At 41.4% G+C, this 27,658-nt stretch overlaps 1 long non-coding RNA gene and 1 other non-coding gene across 2 annotated transcripts; both read left to right on the top strand.

Annotated features, from left to right (window-relative positions):
* Nucleotides 1-1,633: 1,633 nt before the first annotated feature.
* On the top strand, nucleotides 1,634-27,455 carry LOC110015154. Its single transcript, XR_002290276.2, has 3 exons — nucleotides 1,634-2,235; nucleotides 3,089-3,205; nucleotides 22,785-27,455. It is a non-coding gene; the product is annotated as an uncharacterized LOC110015154 (long non-coding RNA).
* mir135a-1 (microRNA 135a-1) lies at nucleotides 20,999-21,103 on the top strand. Its single transcript, NR_107092.1, has one exon. It is a non-coding gene; the product is annotated as a microRNA 135a-1 (primary transcript).
* Nucleotides 27,456-27,658: the final 203 nt, after the last annotated feature.

The raw sequence follows: 27,658 nt of genomic DNA, 5'->3' as shown, positions 1-27,658 counted from the left end.
AACCAAACTACTGCCTACCCAGACACAGAGCTGTTAGGATTCGTTTTTGGCACATACAGAGTTATGTTGTTTCACCTGTTAAGCTTTTCCTTTGCTCCCCCTAGTGGTGGATTTGCACATTTCGGTTATTTCTTTAAAAAATCATAACTCGCCACAGGAATGGATTAGAAACTTGCTTTCTTTTATAAACATCGTTATGATTTGTACTCTTCATGTTTGGGCCGGACTAAACCACCTGGCGGGGCGGAGACGGTCCGCGAGCCGTTTGTTTGACACCCCTCTGTTAAGTGTTTGCTCTCGTCTGTTATTCGCTGCATGCCCATAGATAAAATATGCACAAACATTTTGGCCATGCTGGCTCATGGAGCGGTCTATGACCTTGAAATTTTGTGCAGGCCAGCTGCATGTCCCGTATAGGTTTGCCCATTCTTCACCCGCAGACAGCCCGTATATCCAGCCGTAAGGGCAGCAGTGACAACAGCTTTGAAAAAGATTTGAGAATCCATTGCTCAAACACCCAACCATGTTCAGAACGATCAGCTCTCCAGATTTGTGCTAAATCTGACGAGTTTTCAAGAATCCTCTGTACCAGTTCTGTTCCATTTCCTTATGATTTCTAGAAAATGCTTTTGTTTTCCAAAACATGTGTTTTTATATTTCAGTTTTGGGGGAATTTTGTTTTGCTATTTTGGAATTATGTTTTGATTTCTGGAATTTTATGTTGATTTCTAAAATCTCTTCTTCTTCTTCACCTTTCGGCATATCCCTTCAGGGGTCGCCACAGCGAATAGGCTTTCACTGAATCCCACAGGTCATGTAGCAGATATTTTTAGACCAGATGCCCTTCCTGACACAACCCTGTATTTTATCCGGGCTGGGAACCGGCACAGCGAGACCCAGACTTGGGGCCCCCTTGTGGCTACATTAGGCAGTAGCGCGAAGGGTCTTGCCCAAGGACCTACACTGGATGAAGCTCATTACGCCCCCTTGGAATCGATTTGATTTCTAAAATGTAATATTTGGTTATGTTGTGCTTGTTTTTGCATTGAGTGATTTATTGAAGTAATTTGGACTTTAAGGCCACCGTAGACTATAGTAAATCTATACCTCACAGCAAGAGCTATAGAGAAACATCTACTTTAGCCTCATTTGTCCCACATTTTGTGTTCTTTGCGACTTTCTCCACAAATTTCCGATGTTCTTCAATAAAAAGTGAGTTTTTTATCTGGCAACAAACACTTTTATACCAAATTAAAACGTTTCTTTAACTGTAGTTTGTATTTCAGAATAAAAGTGGGGCTGAGATTCATGGCTTCACCTCCTTCAACACCAGATAAAGAACTTGGGCACACACACATATACACACAGTGGACAGAAAGGACTAACACTGAAGGGGAACAATGGATGGAGAGGGGACACCTGCTTGTCTAACAACCCCCCTCATCCTCCACCACCTCCTCCTCTTCATCACACCAGCCTCTCAGCTATTAGAATTCAGTTCAGGGCCCTGCTCCGTCTCCGTGAGTGGGTCAGCCATGCGTGTCATGGTGAAATCCAGTGAATGATAATGAACTTAGAAAGCGTGCGCGCGCAAGTGTGCGCAAAGGAAGAGGAGAGGAGGCTTGTTGAATCACTCCCTCCATCCACCCGCTATCTATGCATCCATCTGTCCCTCCTCCTTCTCTTCCTCCTCCTCCTCCTCCTGGTTGGTGGTGTGTCGGTGTTGGAGAGCTCTGACACACGCGCGCGCGCACACCTCCGCCGATGTGTCACTACCCATTCCACCTGCCTCCTCCTGTCATTCCCCGCCTGGCGCTCCATCTACCTCCACCTCTCCATCCTCCAGCTTTCTCCTTTTTATTTGTTCAAACTCATGGCTTTCCTCCTCACCACTCCTCCGTGTCCTCATCCACCCCCCACCCCCCTTTACGCGCGGTGTGTCACTGCCGCCGAGAAGAAAGAAAGACAGAAAGAAAGAAAGAAAGAAAGAAAGAAAGAAAGACAGAAAGAAAGATCCTGTCGACACGTGAAAAGAGACAGCAGAAGCGGAGTCAAAGAGGAGCAGAGAGGGAGCGGAGCGCACAGCGATCTGCCTCATCCACCACGGGCCAGACCCTTCCTTGATGGAATATCCCGGACGGCGGAACGAGGGCAGAAGGAGGGAGAAGGAGAAACAGCGGAGGAGAAGGGGATAGAAGATTAATACAACCGAGAACTCGGGATTGCCTCGAGAGGGTACGGAAGAAAAAAAAACATGTCACGCGCTCTTGCCAATCTTCTCTCTTATAACAACTTCAGTTCCTCTGTCCCTTTTGGCATTTTCTCTTTCTTCATCTCTTTTCTCTCCAGCTTTCTCTCGCTTCCAAGTCCACAGGCTCTGTGCGGGATTTTTTGTGACTAATTTTCAAGCCTTTTTTTTCAGACTCAGGCAAAGATGAGACTTTCTGTTCCATCCAGATCTTCTTTTTTGGTTCTAATTAATTCCCCAGTGTGTGCACGCAGGCGCTCCAAGTGTCTAATTTTGGACAAATAACTGATTTTGAGTCTTTTTTCAAATATGATTTTATGTATTTATAAATGTGGGCTGAGCAAATCTTCCGTTTTTTCTGCATTTGCATCCCAAAAAACAAACAAAAAAACTGGTATTTTTCTTATAGTTTCTGAAGAAGAACTTCTTGGGCATTTTTGCTTTTCCAATATTGTGCTTCTAAATCTTGTTTGGAAAAGATTGGTGTATTTCAGGCTTAAATAATTAAACAGTGCATCAGTCATTTATTTATAAAAGACATTCTTAAGAATAAATTTGGATTTTGACAGATGTTGAGAAATAAGCTTTATTTAAGTGCGCAAAAATTAAAACTGTGTGAAAAAAGGTGGGATGGAGTCTCCTATGAATGAACAAGACACCTGTCAGAGCTTCTGTGTACAAAAAGTCCAGGAAAACCCTCACTTTGCGCACTTTCCCTACTTCTGTTTTTTATTTTTTATTTGTCTGCTGCTCTTTTAACATTTCTCCCTGTCTCTCTTATTCCTCGCCTTCCCGCCCAACCGCATCTCCCTCCTCCTCCTTCTGCTGCGCTCCATCCAGTCCAGTCTCATTGTCCTCACGCGCACACTTGGCTGCAGAGCGCGTGTGTGTCCGTGTGCATGTGAGGACGAAAGCTCATGAGCCGATCATCCCTGCAGCTCCACTTCCCACTCTCAGGTGAGTTTGTCTTCAGATTTACTTAAAATCTTTAAATATAAAACTTGTTTTGGGAAATGTATGTTCTGACATTCAGATAAGACACTTAAACCGACAGTGCATGTTTATCCGTGCACGTGTCAAAAGCTGGGCTTAGTCTGTACGTGCTCTGGTTATGAATGACTGACCTGGAGATCCCAGCCAGCCTTCACAGCCTGCTTTGGCACTTTCTTTTTCCTTTTCCATCCTTTCTGATGCTATCTGGCAAGCTCTGCCACAAACGGCGGATTCTCACGAGCCTACATTATGCGTTCAAGTCATCTCCTCTGTGTTTTTTCACGTCACACTTAGATTCCACGGCAGATTTGAACATTTCCCCGGTGGGGTTGGAGGGCGCACAGAAATAGATCTCGTTCTAAATCAGGACAGAGAGCTCGACTCAGACAACTCCCTCGCTCCTGCAGGAACCAGCAGCTACAAAACACAAGAAAAATTCAAAGATTGCATGCAAATACAACACTGGAATTAAAAGCAATGTAGACAAGCTACATATCTCCTAATGGGGTGGAAAGATCTGGAAATGAGTTTCTGATTGTTTGAGATGAAAAAACACCTGTACACATCAGGGGTTTGGGAAGATTGCTTTAATTTTGGAAGGAAGATTTTGGGCAGAAACATTGAGAATTCCATAAGAGTGTAACAATCAATCGATTAATCGATTTCTAGTCCTACAATCCAACCAGATCGATCTGCCTGAGGAATGTTGGTAAACGAATCGACCCATACCATTATAAAATTGTTTCAAAATAAAATACATTGATTATTTTAATATTGGAAAATGCCTGAGTCACACTGGTTTAAACTTTTGGCTAAAAATGTCCTGAATCAATGTTAGGATAGTTCAGAATGAACCAATATCGATTATGAGTCTTATCATCACCCAGTAATTATGATATGATTCGAATGGTCAAAATGAATCGTAGGTCTGCTAGATGAAGTTCCTAAGCCCACCTGTCTCTCTATATCTGGATCGTAGGATCCTAGGAAGGTAAAGTCCCAGCCCACCAGCTGCCTCCAGCCTTCCTAGAGAGACAAAAGGATGGGATGACAGAGGGAAAAGAGAAAGAGGACAGCAGGGGGAGCAGGCAGAGGGAGCGCCTGTGTTCATATGTCAGACTGCGAGTTGGTGACAAGAATGTGAGAGATAAGTAGGTTTGGGATGAAATGTGCTGAAGGCTGGAAGGCAGCACCTGGCTAGAGAGGGAAAATAGAAGATAAGAAGGCGCAGAGAAAGTCATGGCTATCCAAGGCTGATGAAGCCTCTAATATCTTACCTACGATTAGAACGGGCATCACGACCCACTCCTCCTCTCGCTCTTCATTTTCTCTCTGCTTTTATTTGAAAAAGAGCCGGCAGCGAAGAACAAAAGAAGACATATTGCATGCAAACCTTCCTCACTCTGCTGTCAGGAAGAGGAGGCGGAAAACGAGGTGGAGAAGGATAAGTATTAGCAAGGCATGACCTACAAAGTGATTGTGGTAATCAAACTGAAAAACAAAATGCCGTGTCGGTGATCCGGTGAGTAAAATATGAACCACAGGGCATCTAAAACAACTTTTTATACTTCAGAGAAGTTATAATGAATAAATAAATGAATAAACAAAAGGCGGTGCTTTATCTTTACAGCTGAAAAATCTCACAATAAGCAGGCTGTTACACAGTCAAAAATCCAAGTTTAGACCCTGTTCAATCCGCATTAAACATTTTCCCCAAGCACATTATCATCGCACCAGTTAAGAGGAATTTATGCCACCTAGTGGCACAATTGTGACCTACAACAAAAGAAAAACAAAACACATTCCATCCTTCCGCTTTCGAACTCTCACGCTCATGCAACGCTACGCAAGTCAGTTTTCAGACTCCGTGTACAAAACCTGCAGCCATTGAACGCACGTTAGAAGTTTAACCAGGTAAACTTTGACCAATTAGGGACTTGGATTTAGTAGTGACGTATGGATGGCGTTCTTTCAATTCACAGGGGTGAAAAAATTAACCGAGGAAGAGAAATTAACAATTGCGTTTTGTGTTTAGCCGTAATGAAGTCTTTCATTTATGGGAATAGATCTGTGAAAGACAAAGCCTGAAGTAAGATTTGCAAGATTACAACATTTCACACCAACCCTCTTTCAGCTCTGGGTTCACACGCTTGTATTGGGTAGCAACAGGCCAGTGTGAACGCCATATGCTAAAAGCACGTTCAAGTTCATTCTTGAACTTGCAATAGCTTTAAAAGTTCCTTGCGGTGTGAGATGTGCTAAAATTGGCTTTGGAGTTTATTGAAGTCTACCTAATCTCGATCTGCATCAATTGCTCGGTTGCTGCAATGCATTCGGACACCAGCTTTAGGTTTTTATCTTGTCATTTTATTTACCCTCAAGAATTTTTACAAACATATTAATAACTCTATTTAAGTTTGAGTTATGTTAAAACTGCTGAACTCGGACGTCAGACCGTATTCACACCAGGAATGTCTGTTGGTCAAATCTTTGGATTTGGATCAATTTCCAGACTTCTTTTTATAGTTTAGCTTGGTTCATAATATCACCGCACTTTGTGCAGGTCAGCTAAATCATGAGGGAGGGCCCAGAAAACAGCTATGGAAGTGTACATGGCGTTGCACTTGTTTTTGTACTAAATATTGTCCTAATATAGTTAAAATATCTGCTGATGGTAAGGAGGCGTAGTCTTTGTTGTCAAACTTGCAGCATACTAGCAGCAAAGCTACAATGGAGAAGATCAGTGACATGTTTATTTCCCTTTAAACCAGGCTACGATAGCTAGTTAGGTCCAAAATGGCTGACAGTGTTTGAATTTGGGACTAACCCTTCAACTCCAGAGCTTTAGCTCCAGTGTTTTGGCAGTGTACGCAATCAACACAATTCCAACATATTCTAAGGCAGGGAAAAGCAGCAGAGAAAAGAGAAAAGCATTGCTTCTCTCTACAACAGACTCAGCTGATTCCCGTTGATTGTGTAAACGGGGAAAGAGATTGTGTTTTTTTGGCGTCGCTGGTGACAACTCCGATGTTGAAGGGTTAAGTGTTTAGAGTTCACACAGAAGAGAACAGCACAGAATGCGGCTAACTATTTGGACGGTTCTTAGTCTAAAATTTTCAGTCCAAACCAAATTTTACACTAATATATTCACACCAGCAAACCTGGTGGGAAATAACATGAGAAGCAAACTATTTCCTTTTTTTTTTTAACTTATCCAAATGATGCAGGTGTTTTATTGCTACCAGATTCATATATCATTTGGTGTTTCATGGCTGTTCATGCCTGAATGGTCGGAAGCAACTGTGTAATGAGTATCAACAAGATTTTAATACAATGAAGTAGAGAAAGCCAGAATTTGAGACGGTTTAAAATTAGTCCCCCTTCATAAATACGTTTTTTAGTTTTTATTTTATTTAAAATAGCCGTCTAAGATTATTTAATAGACCATAGCATCCATAACACTTTGTTTTGTCAGTGGAAGATACATTTGTGGACCATTATCAAAGATCAAAGATGATCTTTAGCAACTATTCATTATACTTGTGTTTATACACTATCAATCCACTAGGGGCAGTTGAAGAGCTTGTCCTGCTTATTTCAGAATGAAATCTTAAAAACACCTAGCGGGAAACGTTTAGCTAATTTTGTGAGAATAACTCTTCTATTGTTGTTATTTTTTTAAATGACTACCTATTGTATTGAAAGAAGGTAACATTGGTTAATAATGAATTATTTTCATTACAGTTGCACCATGTTAAAAATGTATTGATCAAATTTGAGATAGTGGGTTAATAAGGTACCCCCTCCCCCCCGCACACTCGTGTCAATATTTTCGTATCTTAAACTAACATGTTTGTGGGCTAAAACTTACCAATGTATCCAACCTATCATAATTTATCCTAACTATTCTCATAAAAAGGCAATATTGCTACATTTTTATTGCAGATTCATCAAACGGTTAATAACAACAAACCTGTTAATTCCGAAAAAAATTGAATTTTTTTATGTACTTGGTTTTACAGGGTTAATGGTATAAGTGTGACGTCACCCATTTGCCGAAATACTCCTATTAAATTAGAACATTTTACGAAAACTATTTATGAATCTACTGGGACTGAATTTCAGAATTGTTCATTTCGATCGATCCCCGCTCTCCTCAGCCAGCTGTTGCCCCCCGGGTGAGGCCAGTCCGTAGCTCACCACTACCCTCAAGTGATGGGTCAAAATGTAGAGAAGAATTTCCCCATTGTGGGATAAATAAAGTATCAATTATTATTATTATTATTGTTATTATTAAACGCCCAGTATTGTGTACTAAACAGGGTCAAAGCTACAACATTTTAAATGGGGTGGCAGGTAGGGGGCAGTAGACTTTGGAGGGGTGGCACCAGAGCAGAAGGGTATTACAAATGAAAGGGTAAAAAATATGTATTTCTAACAATTTTATAATTGTTATTTTTGCAATGTTTAAAGAATTTTGAATGAATCATTTCTTAATCTTTGTCAAGAATGATACTAATATTGACTTGAAAATGGGGGGGCAAAGCTTTTTGCTCGGGGTAATTGCCCCCTTGCAGCCCTATAGCTTCGCCCCTGGTACTTAATAGTGAGTAGTGAGGCATTCAGACACAACCAGATAGTGATTCAGACACAACCAGATAGTGATGTATTCGTGATCCTTTTGATTTCATGTTTTACTTCGAAGCCCATCGAGACGACTGTTGTTGTGATTTTGGGCTATATAAATAAAATTGAATTGAATTGAATTGAATTGATAGCTTTTTGACATCAGATAGGACTGTTGAAATTTAAGTTTAAATTTGGATTGAAATGTTTGAATAATTCTGATGTAAAGTACTTTGATCTAAAGGCCACACTGCAACTTCTATACATTTTAAGATTTAGCAAAGAGAAAAAAATTAAGTTTGTCATGCAGTTTAAAGTGAAAACGGCGTCTGTGGGATTGCTCGCCTTGTCACTTTTTGTCATTATTTCTCATTTCAGGATAATTAACGGTGGCTGAGTGCTACACCCATTACAGGCCCTGTTACAGCCGTCACACTCGGCCACTGATTTCAGCTGCGATAATTAAAGAAGCATTAGCAGCGAGTGGGGAAAAAAAGATGCATCAGTTCCTCTCATTTTAACTCCCCTTGTTTTCCGGCTTCTCCTGTGAGTGTTTGTTTCTTCCTTTTGGGTTCTCTCGCATCTATTTTTTCCTCCTTTCTCTTCCTCGTACCCTCATTTCCTCCTTCATCATCGCCCCCTCCCCTCTTCCTTCTCCTCTCCGGTATTCCCCAGAGATGGGTGAGTGTTCGGAGGAGCTCCGGCGCAGATGAAGCTGCTGGAGCAGCCGTGACATATACACTCGGAAGCGCACACTCTTCATGTCTTGTCAACACTGCAGGTGCTGCATCAAGATAAATGAGCCGCCATTAGCCAATCAGGTCAGCCGGTGGGGGGGCAGCGGGAGACGGAGGAGCGGGATGGGCTCATGGAGGTCAAGCCGTCGACAGGGGAGACGAGTTGCTCTGCTAAAGCACGCCGCGGTGCAGGGAGGGAGGATTCCCTGATTAGGCCTCTTGAAAAGTTTTCTTCTTGCGCTCCCCGTCCTTCCTGTACGAGCTCTTCCTCCGTGCTCCGCTGCCACTTCCACTTTGTTTTCCCCCCACCAGCGCTCCTCTGGGAAGTGGAGGAGTGCTGAAGATTGTTCTGCTGCCACTTGATGGCCTAATTGGTATCTCTGGCCTGTTGATTATCCGTTCATCAGTGATTTGCTGGAGTGAAGCAGACAGGGGATGAGGAGGAATTCAAAGCCTTTTCGGGTGTTTGGATCCCAAAAATGATGTGTTTTCTTCCCCCCACCCCCCTTCAGTGTGGAATTTCTTTCATCTGTCTCTCAGGAGGAAGAAAACCCTGAAACAAATTAGGAAGAAAGTTGGAATTATTCTCATTACAGCGCTACAATCAATGAGTGGGTCTGGGTGTGTTTACGCGATTAGCATTTTGACTCTAATGACGAAGGATTGGTTGGAAATGTGGAAGGTAAATAATGAACGTCGTGGCATGAAAAAAACAAAGCCGTCATCCATTACTCCTCTCTGCACAAACATGTGTGCCGGATAATCCTTCCCTGGCCTGACTTTTCATCCCTCCTTCTTTCTTCTTCTGCCCCCCCCCCCCCCTCTTCCTCTTTTCTGCCACCATGTCTGCATTGTGTGCTGCAGATATCTGGGGCAGGGTGTCCTTGCATATCTTTTTGACTCTGCTGTTCTTTCGTCTGTTTTTTTTCTCCCAATCTTTATTTTAGAATTTGTTTGAATGTTTTCGGTTAGAACAAAACAAAACACTGAAGCTACGTTCGTACCACCCTCAACCATGGGCGTCAATAAACCTCTACGTAAATGTGGGTATGGGCATCTGTGTTCAAAGCTCATATATTGATGCATGGCTAGACGAGATTCTATGACTGTTTTTGGCCTCTGTGTACAAAACGCTCAAGACTGACCAACATACATGTACAAGTGTTGACAAAATAACTATTTACAATAAAAAAGACAGACATTTGTGACATAATCTTAGAACCAATTGACACCTGGGGATGTGCTGGCATAGGGTTTGGAGACCACTGACATTCTCTGCAGTATTTTGGAGTTTAGCTCTAAACATTTGAAAAAGTTTTTCATTAGATTTAAAGAACTGCATCCAACATTAGATCTATGAAGCTGTGTTCGCACCGCCCTTGGCGACGTGCGTTCGAGCGACCACTTCCAATGAAAAGTCGATGTAAACGTACATTTCAGGCTTCCACGTTCAAAACTCTTGTGTTTCCACGCTGCAACACGCATTAAGACCATTTTTAGGCCCTATGTACAAAACATGCATCCACTGAACAGGTGTTGAAAGTTAAACCAGGTCCACTTTGGGACTTGGATTTGGTAGTGACACATGAAGAGTGGATCTTTCAATTCCCGAAAGTGCAAACCATTTGACAATCATGGAGGAGAAATTAATAATTGTGGTTTGACACCAAGTCTTTTATACATCAGAATAGAGCTGTGAAAGAAAAAGCCTGGAGCAAGATTCACGAGTTTAGCACCACTACGACATTTTGCACCAAACCTCTTCCAACTGAAGGTGGCAGACATGCGCCAGTATCAGGTAGCGACAGTCCAAAGTGAGCACCATATGCTTAATGTGCATTCTTGAACGTGCGTCACATGGCCAGTGTGAACGTAACGTCGTGTTTTGAAGCTTATAGGTCATTACTTAAGAGTTTTTGCAGCAATTCTTAAAATTTGAGTCATTTTCTTTAAATAAGCAAAACAAAATCTGCCAAAGGAATAAGAAAAATGGTCTTACCAAGTACTCTTATTTTAGAAAATAAATTCTATTCACTTAGACATGTTTTCCTAAACTAGAATTATTTTTATATAGAAAAACTTTCTTAAGACTTTTTTTGTAAACCACAAAATAAGACACATTTCCTTCAAACAAGGGCCTACAATTTTGCTGTATAGGCAATACTTCTTAATCATAAAGAGTAAAAAAAATGGTAGCAGTGGGCATATATTGTTGTGTGTTCAGCAGCTAAATCGAAACATTGGAACAGTATTTATGCAGTACAAACACTTTTCTTGAAGTCGTCTCAAGAATGTTTGACATATTGCCAAAATCCCATAGAATTCTGTAGAGACATAATCAGCTGTTACTCAGTCATTGTATTTGTCAGAATAACCATTCTTGCTCTGCTAACTTTTTTAGGGGTGTGGCGTCCCAAAAAGCTCACTCCTGATTGTCTATAGAAATGTTGACTCAGATTGACTCAGACTAATCGCTGCTTACTGACGTCGTCTGGCTCCGACATGGCGACGTCTGAATCGCAAAAACATGGGGACTGAATTCACTTTCAATAAATCATTTTCTATCAGTGACATCAGGCTCACTCAGTCCAGTTCTTTTATATGGTTAATAGTCCAGTCCTAAGCTCCACCTTTATACCAAAACTCTTCAGCCCCAAGAAGAACCGACCTGACAGCAAACCCAAACCCCTTTGTTGCAGTTTCCTTCTCATAAAAGGCCAGAGGAATGTAGAACGCTCAGTGAATCACTAAGTGGATTGAAAGATCAAGTTGACAAGATTATTGCAGACTTTTCGTCCCTCCTGAGATGAAAGGATAAAACCCTGTTCTTTCCCAATGAGCAAGTTAAATATCAGGTTTAGTGGACAGTATGTTCTGTGTCTGCAGTGGGTCTTTGGGATCTTCCATCCAGAACACAACAAACCTAGAGCTCATTAACTTTGCTACTTAAAGACCCAAAGCCATCCAAATGAACTGATTGACCTTTGAATTAATAACAAGGATGAGATCAATAACTGGTATTCTAAGTTAGTCAAGTGCTTTCAGAAATAGAGACTGAAAAGTTAGAGTGCAAGAAATTGAAGCAAATTTCAAACACTGATGGCCTTAAAGACCCACTCCGATGAAAATGGTGTTTTTACTGTTTTTAACATGTTCTTGTGGCACTTTTCTGACGATGGAAGGCATATATTACGAAAATAAATCTCAAAAGCGCATTTCTAAATTTTCTTTATTAAAATCGTTGTGAGTCAGTAGCAGCTGATAAAATGCAGTTTGAAAAATATCATCTTTGTCACGTAGAAAATACTTCTGGTGGACCACAGGCTCCCTGCTCTGCTCCGGAGATTTTGATGCATTCACTAATAAACAAGCAGATCCATGTATCCGTCTTTGTTACCCTTGTTTGAGCTGGTTTCAGACTCAAAACTGGACGGCTGGATGGCTCCAATATTGTTTGCCATTTTTGTTGCTTTTAAACAGTGAGCTCTCAGCAACAGGAAGGGGAAGCGGGTCGGGGTTGATTTGCGCCAACAGTCCGCCCACAACTTAAATTTCAAATGAACTCTTTCTGTTCTGCAGAAACCATGTCCTAGAAAACAACACAGGTTTTTTTCTTTTTTTCTAATTTTGGTGAAAATGGCATAATCATAATTTAAAAAGACCACTGGCAACACTTGCCAGATGATCGGAGTGGGTCTTTAACTTTGCTCCTGTTAAAAATGTGGTTTCCACTAATGCAAATCATGTCACAGAACTTGAAACCTTCTTATCTTCTGGATTGATTTTAACCCAAATAATGTTTTTTGTGATAATTTCATAAATCAAATGACTTTGATACTAAACGTTAAGGTTGAACTGCATGAGACAAATTCATTGAAGTTTGAACCATCAAGTAATGGGTCTTCACCAGATTAACGAGTCCGAGTGTAAAACTGGTTTTCATAATGGAAAGTTTTTCAGCTACACGTTTATCATCAATTTGCCCAAAACATGAGCTCACCAAACCTCTATCTGAGCCTGGAAGCTGTTGGAGCATGCTCTGTACAGCGGAGGAATTCTCACCATTAAATGTCAATACCCCCCCAACTCACACACACACAACCACCAACAATATTGCAATTTTGCTGTCAATTTAAGAAAAAAATGATGCCGTTTATTGAAGAAAAGTCACCCCAAAACAATTGTCACGGATATTACATCTAACCACAAAGGGCGGTGGGGGGTAAGGGTTGGGGGGCTGACAAAGATAATCCGAAGATTTATGGTTTAATAACTGAGAAAAATCAGTACAAATGCTCCAAAAAGTCATTTTTCTTAAAGCTCTAATAAATCTCTCCATTTACCATTACTGTTACAGTAAATGATTAAAGGCTTCAAACAAAAGGTCTATGTAAATATATGTAAATATGTTAATTGACGCAAAAAAAAAGGAATTTAAAAGTGTAAAATTATTGTATTAAAGGAAAATTAATTTCTCTTTTTTTTACTATAGATTCTGCTTTAATTAGTTGTTTTATGTTTATTTGGAAGCATTTTATACAGATACGCTTTATTAGAGATTGGTGTGTCCTTTTTTAGGCAAGAATCTAAAATTTAGCCCATAAAAGAAATATAAAACTACACTTAATCAGGAGCCAAAAGTAAAAATAAATCAGGCTTCTAAATAAACTCCAAATGTTCAGTTGGCTAGTTGGACAAAGAAGTAAAAAGTCTTTGTTAAAGTCAGTATTTTTATCCTTACTGCTATTATTATCCCAGCTGAAGTGGTGTTTAAATTCCTCAAAATAACCTGATTTGGTGATTAATATTGACTTCTATGATGCCGTCTTTCTTTGGCACGTTCAACGAGCTGACAGAAGAGAAGAGACTCTTTGGCCTGCGCCGCATGGTTGAGGCCGCCTGCAGCGCCTCCCCCTCACAGCATGTTTCACACATAATTTTTTTCCCCCTCCCCGTTGAAAAATAATTAAACATCCAAGGGCTCAGGTAACATCCTAAGTACATCAACAGATAAAGATATCTCCTTTCTCATCAACATTTCTTCACCTCATCTGTAGATTTTTCTTCCTTATTTGGCCCCTCTTTATGTTTTTTTGTCGATGGTTACTCATTACCTTTCTCTTCTCTCTGTTTCAGCTAATCTGTTTAGCCAGCTCAGCCGTGAAATCTCTCGGCTGCAGAACTTGTGCACAAACGCTCTGGTACAGAGTTCAGAACTTTACAGAGAGGCTCAGCGGTCCAGCAGACAGCTGTAGAGCAGCTGAGACCTCTTAATCTCTCTGCTCTGTACCAAGGGCTGGTTAAGCCTCCGTCTCCTCTGGGAACGTGGAGCTTTCGCTGAATGTTCTTCCAGCAGACTTCGGAAACCCCCCTGAGCCTCTCTTTAGTTAGTGCTGCTCCACGGAGGGATGACACGAGTACCTAACGATTGTTGGTGACTATGAGCTCTTTCCATTATAATCTCAGCACTAGATGTTAAAATGGTCTAATTCTGGGATTTATTTTGTTTAAAGACCCACTCTTATGAAAATGGTGTGTTCTTGTGACATTGTTCTGATGATGGAGGACAAATATACAGAAAAATAGCTCAAAATTGCATTTCTGAGTAGTTTTTTATTCAATTCAGTGTCAATCAAGAGCAGATTTAAACAAAAAGCTGTGTGGAGAAAAAAAAGTGGACTAGCTACATAGAAAATACGCTGGACGATCCATAATCTCCCTGCTCCGCTCCATTCTGATGCATCCACTTGTAGACCACTACAAATATGTACGTCTTTGATGGCATTTGCTCGCTCGAAACTGTACGGCTGTATAGCTCCAATATTGCTCGCCATTTTTGTTGCACTGGTAATGTAAGGTTGAGGTTGTTGGGGGCTGTAAGCTAGGAGAGCATGTAAACAGATGGATGACAGGAAGTGGTGGTGGTCCCACAAAATTCTAATGGCTGTTCTGCAGAAGTGATGTCATACGTTTCTTTTCCCAGTTTTGGTTAAAAATGACCTAATTATAATTAAAAGACTGCAAACACTCCTTAAGTAGATCAAAAGATGATCAGAGTGAGTTTAGTATGGACCAAAACCATCAATGTTTTGTTTGGCTTTAAAGAGCCTAAATCATGCAAAGGTTCTTAAGTTTTTATATATTTTGAGTCTGTGCTGCCATTTTCTGGAAGGAAAATGAGGTGCGAAAATAACTCATAAAAAAAATCTTTCTTTAGTGTGCCAAAAGTAATAGATTACCATACAGATAGATATAGTTTACTCTGAAATGCTTTAAAAATTATATAGGCTTTTTATTGGTTGAAATAAAAGTAACATTTTCTTTCCTCTTTTTTGGAATATTTGATTTCTTTTGGTACTTTCGTCACTCGTGTTCATTTGTTATGATGTAAATTCTTGGCAGCATAAACCTTTCGGAGAAGATTTTGAAGAAGTAGGTCAGCAGTAAAATGCAGACTACAGAGAAGGAAGATCAAACCTTTTTCTTACCTTGATCTAAATTAATATAAGAAATAACTGGCACAGAGGAAGAACACGTGTTAGAAAGATGTCCAGATTAAACAAGTTGAAGGACTTTCATAAAGGTGGAAAATTTGTCAACACATGTTGGTCATGAGCTCTGCCGAAGACTCAATAGCACCTTGGCACCACTTTTTCTCTGTGTATCTTATTTTTTAAAACCCTCTATGGTAGTTAATGGTAGTTAGAACATGGAGACAATGGCATGATGGTGGTCTGAATGTTTTTTTTTAAAAGTTTTTACAGACCACCACACAACTAAGTTGTAGCTGTTTATTTCTCAATAGTACACACCGCTCATGCGGTGCACGTTCAAGAATGCGCACAACGTAGGATCTTTAACACGTTTTTAGCATATGGTTTTAATACCTGTACTCACAGTTGGAAGATCAGGAGCCGGTTTAGCTCATGCAGGTTTGCGGCACCTTCCGTCCGTGAAACCAGGGTTCAAATCCGGGCTGCTCTCTATTCCCTTCTCTACTTCTGTGCCGGTCCCAAGCCCAGATCCATTGAGAGGGTTGCGTCAGGAAGGGCATCCAGTGTAAAACATTGCCAAGTTAACCATGCAACTCATCCTCAAGGGAGAGGTTGATTCGCTGTAGCGACCCCTGATAAGAAAAGCCGAAAGAGAAAGAAGACTCACAGTTGGAAGATTCTTGGTTTGAAATGTCAAAGCTGTGCAAATCTTGCTCCAGGCTCTTTCTTTCACCGTCCTATGAAAGTCTTGGTGTCATAGAATTCTGTCCGGGCACAAAATGCAATTATTCTTTTTTCTCCTCCATGATCAATTTTCAAGCAGTTGGTGTTTAAAAAGAACGCAACCCATCACTTTAGTTCCAGTGTCCCTACCAAAACCTGAGGCCCTGATTGGTCAAAGTTCAACCTGGTTTGACTTTCGACCACTATTACTGGCCGTGCATTTTGTATGTAGACCCTGAAAACAGACTTTAAAACTTGCATTGGGACATGTAAAAACGAAAGTCCCAAATGCGCATATACGCGTTTACGTAGACTTTTCATTAAAAGTGGTTACTGGATTGTGCGTTGCCCTGGGTGATGTGAATGTAGCATAAGATTTATGTGAATGTGGCACGCTGAACGCATTCTACATAGGAGACACGGTACAGAGAAGATTGATTGACAAGGTCTACAGCCAAAGGACACAGAGGACAGTGTACTGTTTCAAAAACAGCAATTAAAATAAATCAAACCAGCGATACTGCAAAGCCACAATATAGCGAGGGACTACTGTATATGTTCTACATTGGGTTAAATAGGAACTGACTTGTTTGTGTAACATGCGGTTACCTAATGATATGACCTGGCTCCAGGTACTCTTTAAGCTTTCAAGCAGCCCCTAGTAAGCAGCACCGGAATATGACTGTCCCAACAACACCGATGAGTGCGGAAAAAAAATGGTTGCCATGTTAAATAGACAAATGCAGTTGCACAAATCCACACACTTATTTATTAGTGCATGGAAAAAAACTGGGCTCAAAGCTTAACTGACCTCTGTTTTAGCTTTTGGAACGTTAGAGTTGGCTTCAAACCTGTGGATTACAGTGAGCTGACAAACGGGAAGGCAAAGGTGAAGGCAGTCAACAAGTGGCGGTCGATACTTTTGATTATAAATCTGCTCCATGCTTGTGTTTTGTATATAAAGAAAAACTTTCAAATGGAAGCCCAGCAGCACTCGGCGCAGGTGGATTGGGGATGTTGGAGTGGTTGTTAGTGTGGCGGTGAAGGTGGTGTGTGTTGTGGGGAATGTACAGATATGTGAGCTTTTGAAAGGGGGGGGGGGGGGGGGGGGTCAAAGCACAAAGCAGTGGCCTGTGGAGGAGAGAAAAAGCTCTTGTGTGTTTAAAAAGTCAATGGGCTCTTTGTGTGCCGGCCTGGGAGACACTTATCTGCGAGGGCACACTGAGACGGCGCACGGTGCAACAAACACACACCGACTCCAATATGGAAGCCTGACGGGCTGTCATTCAATCTTCCATATAGCTCCCTTTACCTTCAGCGCGAGCTTATCGTTCCTCTTTCTATAGGAAGCTTCCTGTTTTTTGGTGCCTTCAGCATCTGTGGAGCAGCAGAAACTCTACTCCCTGCTCCTTCCTGCTTATCTGGGTTTGGAGGGGGGTGGTTTACCTGAGAACTTCATAGAGAGCATTCTGTCCTGGACAAGGAAGCGAAGAACAGGGAGAATAGATATGAGGAGGAGGAGGGGATAATGAATTGCGATTGAGGGGGGGCAGGAATGCAACAAATACAGGTACAATCTTTGAGCAGACACCAACCATTCACCACACAGGTTTTAGTGCTCGTTTAGATGCAGCATTTTTTGCTCGGAGAATTTAAAAAAAAAACGGGGGCGTCTCTCAAAGACCGAAAGAAACGGGCACACAACGTAAGTAAAAACGGAATCTGTAGGCTTTTTCTTCTTTCGGGAGCATTTCTGCTTTTAAGAAGAAGTCTGGGTGAGTTCTGAAAGCATCCTCTGAAGTGTACACCCCACAAATATAATGACCTTAAAAATCTGTACTTGAAAGAGAGTGCTTTGGGATTCAGATATTCGAGGCATTGAAAAGGAAAAGCTTCTGTTCTTCCAGCAGTCCGAGCAGGTAAAGAGGACCGAGTGTGAGCTTTTCTGGAAACCCTTTTCTCTCTCTGGAGGATTTCCCATCACAAGTAGAGGTCGTACATACGCTGTATTTACAGTGCGTGCAGATTACTGCAAGTCTAGGGGCTGTTGACCGCCTGGGATCAGAATATGGATTGTGTCACTCTAAGTCAAAGACACAACACTCGGCTTATCTTTGCTTGGTTCGTTCACGCACGCCCGCCCGCACGTCGGCGTGTGAGCGCTTATCTTGTCGGACAAACAAGACGATCACAAATAAACCGCATTGTCTGTTTCCACACCGAATCTCGATAAGACACAAATCAGCTTAGGAGCACACGCCAATGCACATGAGCATATAGGAAAAGTGGGGATTGGCTGGGATGAGGCTGAAAAATATGGATTAAAACAAGGATGGCTGACTTTGACATTAATCCAAGCTGCTTCAAATTCTCCGACTGCCCGTCTTGCTTTATTCTCAAACCACGTTGCCTTTATCTCTCATTTCTTTTTATCTCTGCATGTCTCTCCAGCCCTCTGACTTTTCTATTCCCACGTCTGTTGCTGCAGCAGCCTTTTGAAAAGGATGGGCTCCCCTCTAAACCGCCAAAGCGGCTCTTTGTTCTCAAAATTCGAGAGGAAAGACACATTGAGTGTACGGATGCACAGACACACACACCATTTTCAGGCATTCACAGTTTCTTTAAGGGATTCCACCTTGAATTATTAATATAACTATACATTTTTGTTGTCCATTTTATTATCACTTGATTGCAATGCAAAACTTCCTCCACAAGTTGTCAGTAAATCAAACAAAATTTCTCTTAAGTTAACCCTGTAAATATCATTAGCGGCACCTGAATAAAATTTTTTTGACCATTTACGCGATCAACATAGATCAGCTCATTTTTACCCAGAAAAAAGTGGCTTTGCGTCGTTTTGGAACACTAATGGCGCATAAATGGTCAAACAGTTAGGGTAGCTCAAACAGTGTGTGTTACTCAAGTGCAGCTAACGATATTACTTGTGTTAAAGGGTTACCCTAAGATAAATTATACTGTGACAATGTAACTAATTAGGTAAGTAAGCACATATTATTTATACAGCACCTTTCACAGGACAGAAGTCCCAAGGTGCTTCACAAGTTAAAAAATATAAAAACATAAAAGGCAAAAACATGCACCACGTACAACAATCAACCTAAGCCCAAATAAAAACGGTTTCAGTTGAAATGCTTTGCAAAAGAAAAAAAGTTTTCAGTAGACTTTTAAAATAGTTCACAGAGTCCAGGAGATCAATCCAGGGTTTAGGAGCAACAGCCTGAAAGGATCTGTCTCCCTTGGTCCGGAACCGTGTGCAAGGAGCCATCAACAAGTTCTGAACCATAGACCTCACATGGTCTGTAGGGGGCGATCAAATCACAGACACATGTAGGAGCTTGACCATGAAGGGCCCTAAAAGTCAGCACTAATATTTTATATTGAAAGCGGTAAACAACCGGGGGCCAATAAAGAGCTTTGAGGATAGGGGAGATGCTTTCCCTTTGTGTGGGTCAAGATCCTTTCAGCAGATGTGTTCCTTAAACATTTTACTACTGCAGTGTGTTACATATCAGCGTGAGGCTGATCTTCGCCGCTTCAGAATCTGCTGGATTTTCATTAATTGTGTAAACGATTAGTCAAAACAATTTAAATGCAGGAACTAAAGTATAACCAAAGGGTAAAGCTTTTGGAGTGTCATGAAATCGGATTGCAGTTGCCGAGCATCATGGTAGTCCTGCATGACGGCTTCCCTATACAAAGGGAATTGTCTGCTAACTTTAGAAAATAGAGGAGAAACATGTCATTTAATGGACAACAAGCAAACATTATTCAGTGAAGCTAATTCTAGAAAAAGAAAACCTGCAAACACGCTGCATGGGCTTTTGATCATTACTTCATAACAAGCTAGCAGCTAGTCATTAGCTGCAGTAGCTCAGCAGGTCACTTTGCTGATTGCGGCGCAGTGCTCATCCTGTTGTCGGTCTCTTTTCAGTTTGCAGTCTCTTTCAGAAACACTCAGAAACACACGAAGAACACAGTGTTCTTTCAAAATGCAGCGATACAACTTAATAATTATCAGCTACAGCTAAATGTTGTAGATAAAACCAAATGCCTAAAAGCCAATTAATGCTTGATGATATGCAAAACAGGCCAAAAAAAGTGCACATTGTAAAACAAAGCTCAATAAAGCTTTCAATGCAAACGCTACTTGCATTTACATATGATCAGCTTTGAAAACCTGCAAAATAAAGTAAAAATCCACATGTGTTTAGCCAAAAGAGGAGATTCAATGGCAGTTTGTTTGGAAAACGTGTAGGACGCCGGCCCCTGAGGCATGGATTTGGACATCTCTGACTTAAACCCTTATATATTATTCAAATCATATTTGATACACACATTTTTGAGACCCCTATCTCATTAGCATGATCAAGACTTTCCTTATAAACCCATTGGAATTACTTGGTCCATGTTTTCTGTCCTGTAGTTCATCATTAATCCACTAGGGGCAGCAGAAAGGCTGCCTCTGTGAAACCTCAAAAACACTTTTGGCCAAAAAGGTTTTGCTCATTTTTAAAATTCGATAGTGAATATAACTCATCTATTGTTATTCATTTCTTTAAATGACTACTTTCTGTATTGAAAGAATGCAAAATTGTTGATAAGTCCAAAAACTTTGAATTTTCTGTGTATGATGTAGTGGTCTTTACGGGGTTAAAAGTTGAAAACTTAGATTTAATTTGCCTTTTCACACATTTCAATGAATCCCTGATCACATGATTTTAGTTCTACTTATAAATAAAGGTTTTCTAGATGGGTGGGGGGCCCACACAGGAGACACATGGGGACTCCTTGGTCTCCCTCTCTGTTAGCGCTGACTCATCCGGTTTCTTTAGTTAATAATTCAGAGGCCTGCCAGCTATGTTTTCATCTGTGTCAACATTAGGAACCCGTAGAAATTGTGCAATGATCAAAACAAGAGTTGGGTGATTTGGAGGGGATGTGGGGGAGCAGAGGGACTCGGAGAAGGGTGGAAAGATGGAAGAACACGGGAGAGGGATACACGAGAGACACGAAAGGTGTCTCTGCACCGTTGTAAATCCTCTGCAGGGCCTTGTTAGCTGTCAGGAAGGCTGAGGGTATTAAAGAGGCTGACACACACTCACATACAGAGGCACACAAACCACCACGAGGGGAGAAAAGTTTACTCCTGCTACCAGTGTGACTGATTCACTGCTGTGTCTTATGGCTTTCTATTCCTATGTGATTTTTCTCTGGCATGTCACATAGGGTCTAAAGCCATTGGGTGCAGAGTGGGAGATCTGCAGACGAGGATTAGATGGATATATGGGATGGCAGAGCCGGGATGAAACCAAACCTCACGGTCTATACGTGCACGTACACACAGAAAAGAGCCTGAGGCAGTTTTGTCTTAGCTCGCAGGCAGCTCAGAGCACAGCTCAGCTAATTGCCCCCATATGAGACAGTATCAATCCCCAAAGCCACACACAAACAAACACCCCCCCCCATCCCACCCCTTCATGACTGCAGACACTTTGTTTGGTCTGTTTTTTTTTCTTTTTGTCACCCACTTTCTCCCACATAAATTACCCCCTCACCACGCTCTAACCAGTCACTTCCCGCCGCCTCCGCTGCCGCCGCTACTACTGCTGCTGCTGACTCAGGTTGCGATTAAATGAAACTCTCAGTTTCACCTCACGTCTCCTAATCTCAGGGCTCTCTTCTGATTGGCTCCTGGCCGCCTTTTCAAAAACTGTTAACGCAGGGAGTTCAACAGACTTTCAGACTGTGAGTGTGGATGGGGGGGGGGGGCAAAGGTGGGGATCGAAGTGTGCAGTTTGTGCTGAAAACAGCAAAAAGAGGCACTTTTATCGACAGCCATTGTAATTTTCTTGATTGCAAAAGTTTCTTTCTTTGTGATGAAAGGATATACAACAAGAGCGTTTAGGTCTGTGGAACAAATGTGAACACCTGACCTTTGCTAGCCCAACTATTACCTTCTGAATTCTTACACAATGTGTCATTATGATCAAAAACTAAATTAATAAAACAAATGAAAGAAAAATGTGCATCTATGTTTTTAAATTTAACTTTCAACAACAAATTTCGGTCAATTTTGATCATCAAACAGATTTTATCCCGTTTCTTAGCTTAATTTTACTTTTTTGGATCTCAATTTGCTATTTTTCCCTATTGTAGACAAAGTTACCCAAATTGAAGCAAAAAAAATAAAATTAGAAAAGTTCAATACAAGATAAATAAAAGTAATTTTTACTTCAATAATATAGTCTAATTTGTATTAGATTGCATTTTTAAAAATTGTAATGCTTCTTTAATGAATGTCATTCGATAATGACGATAATTACTTGAAAATATAACTGGCCAGCAAAATAAAAAAAAGAAGTCTGAAGCTGAAAAGCAACCCCATACCATTACACTGCTACCACCATGTTTGACTGTTGCTCTGATGTTCCTTTTCTGTGTCACTGTGACTCCAGACGGGACTGACATTTTCCATAAACATTTTTGAAAGTTATAACATATAACCACAATAAAAGGAATAATCCAGACTTTTAACTCCACTCAAAATAATAATCTCTAAATTTTTAGGCCAGATTACTGCCATCTTTGGAATCTTTAAAGAGTGACAATCACACATGAAAAAGGACAAGGAGAGCTAACATTTTTCAATTTGACGGACGGAAATTTAAATGACGAACCTTCATTGTTGCTCCAGTTAGTTTTTAATTTCTAGCTACATTGTTTTTGAAAGTTTCTTTTCTGTACTTTAAGAAACTAAAAATACAAAGGACTTCTCTAAAAGAACAAATAAAACTCCTTCAGTTCTTCCTCTGCCTGCAACAGAGGAAAAACAATGTCCTAATTCTGTTTTCATCTTTGATTCCACAGAGTTTCCAGGAACAAAGTGTGTGAGCTCCTGATGGAGTTAAGCTTTACTTCTCCTTTCTTGGGTTTCTCTTGCAGGTCTGAATAGATGCCGTGCGTCAGGTAGACCATGCCGTTCACCTGCGCCTGCTTCTGTGGCCTGAACGGCTTCTGCTGCAAACGAAGGCAGAAACGAAGGGAGCGTGTGGAAGAAAGGGAGGGCGAGGAAGAAGAGCAACGGCGGGATGAGGAAACAGAGGTGTGACAGGATCTCTGTCTGGATCTGCGCAGCTCAGTCTGTGTTTTTAAAAGTAGTTTTTCACTTTTTTGTGTACATAAATGAGACAATCGAGGTTTAAGAGACACCGTTCTGAATCAGAGCATCGATTTTCTACTGGGATTTAGAGAAAATTATTTATTTTGTACGTTTACAAAAACTCTCAATAGCTGCACAAAGTGGTGAAGAGACTCTTGTTTGGTTCAGTCACACTCCTCAGAACCCCCCCCCCCCCCCACACACACACACACACCTGTATTGCAAGCCCCTGTTGGAGGCTGAGCTGGAACCGAGCCGCACCGCATCCACACCTACCTGCTCATGTCAGATCAACTTAGAGAAAACTTAAGCCGAGTGAGAAGGCGCGGAGTAATTTCCAGAGTCGCCCACAGAGCGCTGGAGCCCATCACAGATTTTCACGCTGCGCTGGGCTCCATCTAAAGCCAAGCAGCTGTCCAATCAGCAGCTTAGCTGGAGTGTGAAGATGGGAGTCAAGGGTCAGAATGAGGAATCGGAGAGCACCTTGTCCTCTGATGCTGTGGCATCTCCGTCTTGTTAATCGGCAGGCAGGTAATTACGAATAGATTACTGATAGCGCCCCCCCTTCAGCTGTCACCTGTTCCATCTATGGTCATAACTGCAGACTGCTAGAGCCAAGGCCAGCGTGGTTTGGGGTTACCTTCAGCGTCCGACCACGAAGACAAAGTCTCATTTGCGGGCGTGATTATGCGCGGCACGTCCAGTCAGGCGGTGGAGATGTAATTAACCTTTTCCAGCAGGAAACAGATGCCTGGACGTCACACACAAACATGCACAATGACAAACAGACTCACACACGTCTGCTGTCAGGGAAACAAAGCCAACGTCACGGTGTCACGGAGACAAAGCCCCAAAAGCGCCGCCTGGCACTCAGCGATAATCCCCTCACACATTTTTTACATTCAGAATGTGCCTCTGTGGATCTCTGTCTGTCTTACACCACCAACACCACCACCTTTTATATCAAACTCTCCTTGGTTGGACATGGCCTTACAGATAAACTCTATTCTTCGGAATATCAGCAACTTCCTAAAATGCGCAAAATGCTGCTTTGCTTCAGATTTATGGACGACCGGATGGTGTGCGCCAGTGCGTGTCTGAAAAGACGGTGTGTTTACACGCACGCACAGGCGATGCAGTGAAACAAAGCTAAAGCCATTTCACAGAGCACGGCACCTATTATGATTCAGTGTTACGATGCAGCTCTAATGAGAAGCAGAGAATGAGGGGAGGGGTTGGAGGAGGAAGCCAGGAGATGAGAATGAGTGCGAGGGCTGAAAATGCAGATGGGGGTGGGAGGGGGTGTTATGCTAGACAGAATAGTCATGCTAATTGGCTACAGTAGATAACTTTCTGAAGGTTGGGTGGGGGGAGTGAGGGATGCGGCGTAAAGAGAGCAGCATGATCTGCCTTCATCACCGCTCCCTTCATTTAACCCTCCTAATAGGAGGAATATTGGCAGCAGTAATAGCAAAAGACAAAAAATGATTTGTTTTTTGGTGAAAGGATTTATTGTCGGGTAGGGGTGGGGGGTAGAGCTGCAGGGAAATGTTACTTGGCAGCAGTGTGTTATTTATTTTTTTTATAACCCAATCCTTTATGGATCATGGCAATTTTCAGGCAATGCAAGTCAAGGACAAACAGCTAAAAATAGAAGGACGGTGCACGACTCTTACGATAGCACCAATGGGGGGGTAGAGGGAGGTGGGTATAAGAGGGGGGCGAGCGCGAAAAATGAGTCCTGTCGCATTAGATTTGGGTCAGAAAAAAAGGGAAGAACCAGCGAAGCGGAGGCTGCTGCAGACGGCCGGAGACTCATCTGTCGCACCTTTCGGCGCTTCTCTGACGCCTCTACTGCAAAACACCTGACGGTATAGGAGGGGCCGACACAAACAGGGATGCAGAAGACGCGAGGACCTGTTAAGAAAAAAAAAGTAGGTCAGGGACACTGAAGATTCTTGATTTGTAACAACCAAATACAGAAATGAGTGTCAAAAATACCAGAGGTTTTAAGAATTCACTCATATTTTAACAGATATCCACAGAGCAGCTGAATCTGACTTTAAATATAAAAGCAGAAATTCCTTTTGGACACCTTTCCACTTAGAAACTTAGACAGTAAAGAGGAAATGCTGGAAAAAAAAAGCCCGTTTGAAAAATTAATCAATGATGTCTTTTTTTAATCAAATCTAAAGTCTTCATCATATTGTTCCAGCCTGAACTGACTGTGTAATGAACACATTCATAAAGCTTTAAGCCCCCCAAAATGTGGTAATTCATAAGCCCCCAATGTTTGGAATTATTCTGCTGGTTTCACTGCAATTTGAGCTTAATTTTCCTAATATATGTCCTCCATCATCAGAAAAATGGCTCAAGAACATATTAAACACACACAAAAAAAGGTGTTTTTCATCAGAGTGGGTTTTTGATCACCAACTTTTTGCTTGTTTCTGGTCTGGCCCAAAACTTTATCTTAACATCTGAAGAAAAGTTTCAGCACCTCAACTCAAAGCCCAAATATTTTCTGATTGTTGTTCTTTATTAACTGGTTTGTCTTTCTGTTGTCATTGGCAGTCAACAGAATAGTTGGTGCTTAGCCACTGGAGGTGGATTTTCAAAAACATTCCCTGTCAGAAACACTCTTCCAATGGAGCGACTTTACGGATAGAATTCCAGCACGCAATGCAAGTAAATTATATTTATCCAAAAGATGCAGTTGTGCTTTAAACACCTGGACAGTGTTCAGGTAAAGTGCTTAACTGCACGGTCAGTGAAAGAGGTTGGCTCATGGGTGATAAACCCTACAACCATACGAAAAATCAAGGAGAAAAATGTCTTAAAATGTAACTAAATGTTGCTTTGAGGCACTAAATGCCAAGTGTGTCAATCCTGCCCAAAGATGTCAGCTAAATTTAGACTGTGCTACAATTTGGCACCAACCAAATGTCACTACTCCCAACTATCTCAAACCGTAAACATTTCCCCTGACAGACCGCTCATGACTGGTGACCTTTCCAGGGTCTACCCTTGACGGATAGAAGAGGTGAGCCTTTCATGTTGGTTGATTTTAGGACTTGAAATAAAAAAAAACATTGATTTATGATCCTTTTTTTTTTATCCCAAAGCTAATCCTGTGTGGATTCATGGATGATATTAATGTAAATTTATACTTTATCTTTCAAATACTGACATTGCAGTCATGAAAACTAGGCTCAATTGAAGGTTAATTTTACAAAGAAATTATGGAAAAATGGGTTTTTGATAGGTCAGTACCTTAGAAGTTACTTTTTTACTACTTTACTCCCTATTTTTAGGAGATTTATAGAAGTCAGTTAAGCCTCTTGACGATTTCCCACCTTACCTTTTTCCCCTTTACCCACATCTGTTGTGTTTTTCCCAATAAAGAGAAGAGTGATGGCCGCTCCACGGCTAATTAGGATGTCTGAGAGGCAAAACACTAATAGACTAGTAATAGAGTCAGATGGGAAGCACAGATGCTGGATCTCCTAGCAGTCACAAAGCATCAGAAGAGGGAACTGGGAAAAAGGCATGCTGCGAGAGGAGATAAAAACGGGCCTAGGAGGTGTTGGAGAGAGATATATGGCGTAATTGAGACTGTAATAGGTTTTGTCAGGAGCACCTGTCAGGGTCAAGTTAAAATGGCTCCGGTGATGGGGAGGAGAGAGAGGAGACAATGGGAAAGCAAAGAGCGGGGCCAATTGGAGTCAGGATCCTCATAAGAAGAGGCTCTTCTCTATACCAACCTCGCCTGATTGCTAATTTGTGCCAGTCAACGGGCATCAAACGGCAAGTCTCACAATGCACATAAATATTACTGATTGGAGTGCGGTTACCTGTTAAACGCACCCACTCACACCCAACCCACACAAATACACCACGACAACACACCAAATCCGTCTGATTATACCTGTCTCAGTGTTTAACAAGGTGTCCACATAAGCGTGTGATTGAAAAGCACAACTGCCACTGGTAAATACCAAACTCTCCCCCCGTGTCTAAATGAAAAATAAGGGTGGAGGGCTTATTATATTGGTGCCTGCTGTGCCAACCTAAGTTCTGCACCATGTTCATTACCAGCCCCCCACCTGTGTCGATCACTCGCCACCCCGCAACCTGTCTGTAATAGAAAAACCAATTCTCACTTAAGAGTTGAGGTCCATGCCTCGGGGGAGATGAAATCAAGTAGAGTGGGATTTATTTATAAGTCGCAGCTAAAGCTGCACCTGGCAATCCTGTCAAACTCCAACGGCCAGGAGAAATAACTCAAATCTTGGACTTTCTGCAGGAAAAAAAATCCATTTAGGTGCTGTCAGCTAGATGAATCACATGAGGTGATACATAAATCTATCTATCTATCTATCTATCTATCTATCTATCTATCTATCTATCTATCTATCTATCTATCTATCTATCTATCTATCTATCTATCTATCTATCTATCTATCTATCTATCTATCTATCTATCTATCTATCTATCTATCTATCTATCTATCTATCTATCTATCTATCTATCTATCTATGGCAATTTAATTTGTTTTCATATTCATTTAAAAATGAAATTAATGTTAACCAAATGCTTTTTTGTACGTAAGATACAAAAACTAAAATCTTGAACTTTTTAGTTGGTAAAGAATCT

The sequence above is a fragment of the Oryzias latipes genome, chromosome 5 (assembly GCF_002234675.1).
Source record: "Oryzias latipes chromosome 5, ASM223467v1".
Classification (NCBI taxonomy): domain Eukaryota; kingdom Metazoa; phylum Chordata; class Actinopteri; order Beloniformes; family Adrianichthyidae; genus Oryzias; species Oryzias latipes.
This window is presented reverse-complemented; position numbering and strand designations above follow the sequence as displayed.